Below are 7,883 nucleotides of genomic sequence, written 5' to 3' on the forward strand. Positions count from 1 at the left end.
TCCCCATGAGTTTTTTTAAACATATTTTTATTGATTTCCGAGAGGAAGGGAGAAACATCAATGATGAGAGAGAATCATTGATCGGTTGCCTCCTGCACGCCCCCTACTGGGGATCCATCCCACAACCCGGGCATGTGCCCTGACCAAGAATTGAACCGGGACCTCCTGGTTCATAGGTCGCTGCTTAAAGTTGATTGAGCACCCACTGTATTCCAGGTGCTTCATGTTATTCACTGAAGCTCTCAGCAGCCCTGTGAGGCTGTCATTACTGTACCCATTATACAGATGAGGGTTCCAGGGAGACGACCTCCCTGACTCACTGCTGGTGACTGGCAGGCTGGCACGAACCCGAGTGGTTTCCAAGTGCATTTCCACCAGCAAGGCCCCTCTCCTGCTTCCCTGCCAGGGATTGTCAGCGCTCCCTGGGCAAGATGTCTAGGGAGGAAAAGTGGATAGGGCACCGGATCAAAGCCTGGAGAGCTGGGTTTCATCCTGACTTTGGTAGGATGAGGTATGAGGAGAGGGAAGGGGAGGAGTTGGTTGTGTGGATCCCCTTCTGAGCTAGCTAGCTCAGCGGTGGGACTGACATTGTGGGTGCAGCAGGATGGGGGCAGAGGGGCAGCTCCTCATGCCACCTGGGACCAGGGAGGCACAAGGGCTGAAGAGGAAGTGTGCAGGAAGCCGCCCATTGTCTTCACTAGCAGAGAAGTGCAAACAAGGATCCGGGACGCTGGTGAACCTTGAACCCATGGCAAGGGCCAGAGCTATGCACCGATTGTCTAGTCCTGACAATGGGGGTTCAAGCTATTTCCTGATCAAATAGGCTCAGAGTAAATCCTTCTAATATTTACTGACCTTTAAGATAGTCTGTCTGTTACCGCAATTACCTGCCTAAGAGCTAGATGTATATCCAAAATTGAATAAAAGGTTGGCGAGACCTGGGCCCCAGTGGAAGTCCTTCCCCTTGAGTTGGGCTTGCCCGCCTGGCCCCCAATATTTCCAAATTATTTCTTGTCTCGTCTCTTTCATTGGTGTTCGGCCCCTCCTCCAGATCCTGAACCCTGAACCACGCGGGAGGTGGGGGAACATTCACAGAAGCGGTCCTCCTTAACTTCCTGTCCTTTTCCATGATGCAGAACTGGTCTTAGGCGAAGGCAGAGGGCACGGAGGCTCCCTCATGGATCCCAGTGTCACACACACAGGCCCCGCACACGGGGCAGCCTGGCCCTGTGCTGGGGAAAGGCTCTGTGTCACCACCCAAGGCTCTATTTTCTCCTTAGAGCAGTGGTTCTCAACCTTGGCTGCACAATAGAATCACCTGGGAATCTTTTTAAAATCCTGATTTCTGGGCCTCATCCTCCGGAAATTCTGTTTCTTTGTTATGGGGTGGGGCGCCCCACCCCATAACAAAGAAACAGAATTTCCGGAGGATGAGGCCCAGAAATCAGGATTTTAAAAAGATTCCCAGGTGATTCTAATGTGCAGCCAAGGTTGAGAACCACTGCCTTAGAGCCTTTCCTCTTGGCAGGGACTAGGTCACGGCTGCTGGGCTGTTTCCCAAGGACTCACCAGCGTGCTCTAGAGCAGGTCCTCTCTGGGCCTCAGTTTCCTCTTTTGGAAATTGGGCATTACAGTTGTCCCAGAGCAAGGTTGTGAAGAATAAAGTGTTAAGTGTCTGTAAAGCACCTGGCACAGTCCCTGGTTTTAGTCCATTGAATGGATGGACCAACGAATGAATGAGTGAAGCGGGGTACAAATGGGTCTCGAAAGACCAGCAGCACTCCTGGCGCTCGGTGAGCCCCCCACCGCTCTTAGCTGCTTCAGAGCTAGAGCAGGAAATGCTTTTTTAAATCAACTTAAAGTGTTGTAGGCAGGGAGTGACCTGGTCAGATTTGCAACTTAGATCATCTTGGGGCAGAGCCCAGTGCCAGGGCTCATGGCCATCCGACACAGGAGCTGCCCTGTGGACGGTGGCCCAGGAGGTGTCCGTGGAGGCTGAGCCAGCACCTTTGGTTTCAAAGCAGAGGGGGGAGCTTTACTGAGCCAGTCTCACCCCCTCCTTTCTCAGAGCCCCCCCCCCCAATTCCTGGACACCAGTGACCCCCTCGGCAAGTATCTAAAATATTCCCACCCGAAGCAGCAACCCCACCGATGAGGGTCTCGGCTAAGAACCAGGCAGCAGGACCCAAGGCCCGTAAATAGAGCTGACAGATGCCACCTCATCCTTGCCTGTGGCTGGGTTTTGTCTGGAGGAAGCCATGTTTAGGTGGCAGGGATTGGGGGGTGGGGTACACCCACTGCTGGAAAAGGACTCCTGAGCCCTTTCTCCCAGCAGCCATCGTGCAGTGCCATCCCTATTTGTTGAGCAACAGCCACGTGCCAGACACTGAGACACAGAGATGAAGAAAGTCGTCAGGTGGCCCCTAGTCTAGGGGGGGCCTCTGCTTGGGGCGGTGGGTGCAAGAGGCTTGGACAAAACTCAGAATCCCAGACAGTCCTGCTTGTAAGCACACACGGACATTCTTCAGCGCTGTTTGCTGTTCGTCCCCATTTAGAGGATAAAGGCGAACATTCCTTAGATGCTTTCTGGGGTAATGGCTATCCTGGAGGAGAGCCAAACTTCCGCTGGTTACACTGCCCCCTGCTGCCCCCTTCTGGGAAGAGCAGATGCTCTTTAATATGGCTCTGAATTCGGCTTGAAAGTAAGCCGAGAGGTGCTTACGGGACAAAGGATGCCAGCCCAGACTTTGTGGCTTGCTATCTGGGTGGCTTGGGAACGTCACTTAACCTCTCTGAACTTCATTTCTAAGTTGGGAATGATAATAGCTCTAACCAGCCTCCTCCAGGGACCCCACTATTCCATGCAAGCGTCATCCCACAGCTTGAAACAGGAATCACACAGAACCAGGATTCTACTACCCGTCCCCCTGGGCCTCTTGAACCCCCACCCTGCTGCCAGAGAGTCTGCACCAAGCATTTTTGTGGATGATCTCTTTCCCAGCCCATGAGGCCCCAGAATCCAGGACACACAGGTCTAGCTCCACAAACACCCTCCTTGAAACCCCTCTTATAACCGCACAATAGATGGGTCCGTGCTGCCAATTAAGCAGAGACAGGGTTGAATCAGATATGAACATTTATCCCAATACTGCTGGCAGCATGGGAGAGCAGCAGGTCACCCACAAACATCTGCTCTGCAGCCCCCCATAACCCAGCTGCTTAGATAGGGTGGGACAAGGATTACATGGAGAAGTAGGGATTACAGGCATGGGGAAACAGGAGGATGGTGGACTCCATTGTTTGGGCAACAAGGTTGTTCATCCTTCCATGATAATGGGCAGTTCTTGGATGAGAATGGACCACATTCCAAGGTTGACTCCCAGGTCCCGGGGGTGTACAACTCCCAGTCGGGTCAGAATGCCCTTTCTTTAACCAACACAAGGCAACCACGGTTCCCAGAGCATGGTTAGTATTTCCCATAACCATAGCTAGTCCCCAATATTCTATTTTTGCCCCTAACACTCTCACTCAGTCTGCAGAGGAGGGAGGCATCCCTTCCCCCCCCCCCCCCCCCCCCCCCCCCCCCCCGTGGCACAGCACCCAACCCTGCTTCTAGAGAAAGCCTTGTCCGCCGCCCAGCTGCTCCTGTTGGCCTCGCTCACGTTTCTGCCGTGGGCAGGAGGTGTGTGGTCTCCTAAGTTTCTAAACTAGATCTTAACCACCGTGGCTGAAAGAACTACTTCAGACAGCCCAGCACCTTGTTTTAGATTAGAACGTGGGTGCAGTTAGCAGCCCTGGCTGAAACTGAGTCAGAAAAACCTGTGTTTAAAAATAGCATTTTTGTTTTGAAGTAATTTCAGGCTTAGAGAAAAGTTGCAAAAACATCCTGTTTTCCATCAGACTTATTTATCTCAATAATTTTAGTATTCGTTGATGATTCTTGCTATAAAAATTATGACTATGCACATTGCCAAATTGTGATTTTTCTATTTCCAACATCCCTTCTGCATTTATTAGGTGGCGTTCTATTCTAAGGGAGATATTTCCTTCTGATTCATTCATTCATTTATATCAGAATGGACTATTGGATTCTATGGGTTATAATCTGTTACTATTAATATGTCCCTCAGCTGAGGCCAGGAGGAGAACCATGAATAAGATGTTACCCACGAGGGCATTCGGGCCGGCACAGGGGGCAGGAGTGGGAGGACAGGACATTCGTCACAGTAATAATTCACTGTTACCGTGCCGGGCTCTGTACTCAGTGCTTTGTATGAATCTGATTCTAGGAGGCAGGTACCGGATTGTCCCCATGTCACAGATGAGGAAGTCGAGGCACCTGCCCACACCCAGAGCCGGGGAGCAGGCGGGCCCGATGCCTCCAGGGCCTGTGCTTTGAATCCTATCCCCCTGCTGTGTCTTCACATGGAGCGAGGAGTCATAGTCCAGGAATTCCTCAAGGGGCTGTCAGCCCTGGGCAGAGGGGCCTCTGAGCCCAGAGCCACCGGCTCCCCGTCTCCTGTTCTGTGTGGCGTGTCTCAGATACTCCTCACTGCACCTGTCACCGTCTGTCAGCCACTCCTCCCCAGGCCGATTCCCCGAGGGTCTGCCTTCCTCCTCCATTGCCACAGATCCTGGCTCGAGGCCTGTCCTTCAGGGTGGACTGAAATTGAGGGGTGGGACAGGCTGTGTCTGTGAGTGTCTTGGGCAGGATGGGCAGGGGACTGGGACCAAGGCAGTGGGAACAGAGGTGGAAATCCAGAGATCTCAGTGCTGACTGGCTGTGGACAAGGCGGGGGTGGGGGTAGAGGGGTGGGGAGGGGGCGAGGGAGGAGGGAGTCTTGGGGAGCTGCCGGGTCTGGGCACAGGTGACCCTGCGTGGTGGCCGTGCACGCAGCCGGGGAACGTGGGCTGAGGAGCAGGCAGTGGACACAGGGATCTGAGTCCAGCCAGAGGCTGCAGGCCCAGACTCTAATCCCCAGCTCAAGACAGTGGTTAAGCCACTGGGAGGGGTGGCATCGTCCAGAGAGGGTGGGCCCACCTAGGAGCAGGTGGAGACTCCGGGGGCGTCAGCAGGGCTGAGCTGAGACGGTTGCAAGGACGCGAGCCCTGGGAAGGCACGAGTCGGAGCCATTTGGTTCAGGGCGAACAGTCCCCGAAGGCATCACTGTGCAATAAAGTGGTGAGACAAAGCCCTGGACTTCCGGCGGCCTCTGGATACTGTATTCCACGCCCTCACAGCTTCATTAATATGTTACAGATTTCGGTGCTTAAAATGATAAAGTGTCAGTTAACCTGAAAACTTCCTCTCCTGCAGAGGACCCCTTCGCCAGGAGGTAAGGATGAGGCTCGCTCTGCTTCCATAGCTGGGTGAGTCCAGTAGGAGTGGCATCTTACATTGTTTTCAGCTTGACCCTGTGTGACATCACACCCACCCTGTGCCTGTCCGGGCTGAGTGTGCTCCCATGTTTCAGAGGAGACGACCGAGGCCCCCACCGGAAGGGTCTAGGAGGCAGACCTGGGGCCTTGTGCAGAGTGGACGCCAGTGTGGGGCAGGGGCTTCCTCAGGCCATGACCCCTCAAGGGAACGCTCCAGGGAATGGCCGTATTCCAGCACACCTGGTTAGACAAGGTTGGGAAACTTCCAACGGTCCGACACAGAGCGGGTGCTCAGCAAATATTTGCCCAGTGGACAAAAATTTCATCATCGCTGTTATCTGGTGTTGCAAGTTCCTGCCTGCGGTGCACTGGGTGAACGCGAGGCCGGGCCTCCGCGGTGAGTGGCTCATTATTCCGGGAGTTCAGGCTTGCCAGAGGCAGGGGGAGCTCAGGGCCCCGGCTCTGTCAGGTTAACCCAAGTTCTGAGAAGCCTGGAAGGCATGGCTCCACCTCCTTTCTCCCACCTCCTGGGCTTTGCTCCTCTGAACCTGTCCACACCTATTGAGGACCTTCCAGGAAGAAAATGCCCTGGCTCAGCCTGGGCACCATTCTATGGGTTATAATCTGTTACTATTAATACGTCCCTCAGCTGAGGCCAGGAGGAGAACCATGAATAAGATGTTACCCACGAGGGCATTCGGGCCGGCACAGGGGGCAGGAGTGGGAGGACAGGACATTCGTCACAGTAATAATTCACTGTTACCGTGCCGGGCTCTGTACTCAGTGCTTTGTATGAATCTGATTCTAGGAGGCAGGTACCGGATTGTCCCCATGTCACAGATGAGGAAGTCGAGGCACCTGCCCACACCCAGAGCCGGGGAGCAGGCGGGCCCGATGCCTCCAGGGCCTGTGCTTTGAATCCTATCCCCCTGCTGTGTCTTCACATGGAGCGAGGAGTCATAGTCCAGGAATTCCTCAAGGGGCTGTCAGCCCTGGGCAGAGGGGCCTCTGAGCCCAGAGCCACCGGCTCCCCGTCTCCTGTTCTGTGTGGCGTGTCTCAGATACTCCTCACTGCACCTGTCACCGTCTGTCAGCCACTCCTCCCCAGGCCGATTCCCCGAGGGTCTGCCTTCCTCCTCCATTGCCACAGATCCTGGCTCGAGGCCTGTCCTTCAGGGTGGACTGAAATTGAGGGGTGGGACAGGCTGTGTCTGTGAGTGTCTTGGGCAGGATGGGCAGGGGACTGGGACCAAGGCAGTGGGAACAGAGGTGGAAATCCAGAGATCTCAGTGCTGACTGGCTGTGGACAAGGCGGGGGTGGGGGTAGAGGGGTGGGGAGGGGGCGAGGGAGGAGGGAGTCTTGGGGAGCTGCCGGGTCTGGGCACAGGTGACCCTGCGTGGTGGCCGTGCACGCAGCCGGGGAACGTGGGCTGAGGAGCAGGCAGTGGACACAGGGATCTGAGTCCAGCCAGAGGCTGCAGGCCCAGACTCCAGTCCCCAGCTCAAGACAGTGGTTAAGCCACTGGGAGGGGTGGCATCGTCCAGAGAGGGTGGGCCCACCTAGGAGCAGGTGGAGACTCCGGGGGCGTCAGCAGGGCTGAGCTGAGACGGTTGCAAGGACGCGAGCCCTGGGAAGGCACGAGTCGGAGCCATTTGGTTCAGGGCGAACAGTCCCCGAAGGCATCACTGTGCATAAAGTGGTGAGACAAAGCCCTGGACTTCCGGCGGCCTCTGGATACTGTATTCCACGCCCTCACAGCTTCATTAATATGTTACAGATTTCGGTGCTTAAAATGATAAAGTGTCAGTTAACCTGAAAACTTCCTCTCCTGCAGAGGACCCCTTCGCCAGGAGGTAAGGATGAGGCTCGCTCTGCTTCCATAGCTGGGTGAGTCCAGTAGGAGTGGCACCTTACATTGTTTTCAGCTTGACCCTCTGTGACATCACACCCACCCTGTGCCCGTCCGGGCTGAGTGTGCTGCCATTCTTCAGAGGAGACGACCGAGGCCCCCACCGGAAGGGTCTAGGAGGCAGACCTGGGGCCTTGTGCAGAGTGGACGCCAGTGTGGGGCGGGGGCTTCCTCAGGCCATGACCCCTCAAGGGAACGCTCCAGGGAATGGCCGTATTCCAGCACACCTGGTTAGACAAGGTTGGGAAACTTCCAACGGTCCGACACAGAGCGGGTGCTCAGCAAATATTTGCCCAGTGGACAAAAATTTCATCATCGCTGTTATCTGGTGTTGCAAGTTCCTGCCTGCGGTGCACTGGGTGAACGCGAGGCCGGGCCTCCGCGGTGAGTGGCTCATTATTCCGGGAGTTCAGGCTTGCCAGAGGCAGGGGGAGCTCAGGGCCCCGGCTCTGTCAGGTTAACCCAAGTTCTGAGAAGCCTGGAAGGCATGGCTCCACCTCCTTTCTCCCACCTCCTGGGCTTTGCTCCTCTGAACCTGTCCACACCTATTGAGGACCTTCCAGGAAGAAAATGCCCTGGCTCAGCCTGGGCACC

At 55.3% G+C, this 7,883-nt stretch overlaps 1 protein-coding gene across 1 annotated transcript in view; it reads right to left on the minus strand.

Moving 5' to 3' along the window:
• The window catches only part of KCTD17 (potassium channel tetramerization domain containing 17), a 21,530-nt gene that overhangs the window by 11,379 nt on the left and 2,268 nt on the right, over positions 1-7,883 (minus strand). The window lies entirely within an intron of this gene.

This window comes from Myotis brandtii, unplaced genomic scaffold, assembly GCF_000412655.1.
Source record: "Myotis brandtii unplaced genomic scaffold, ASM41265v1 scaffold78, whole genome shotgun sequence".
NCBI classification, from domain to species: Eukaryota; Metazoa; Chordata; class Mammalia; order Chiroptera; family Vespertilionidae; genus Myotis; species Myotis brandtii.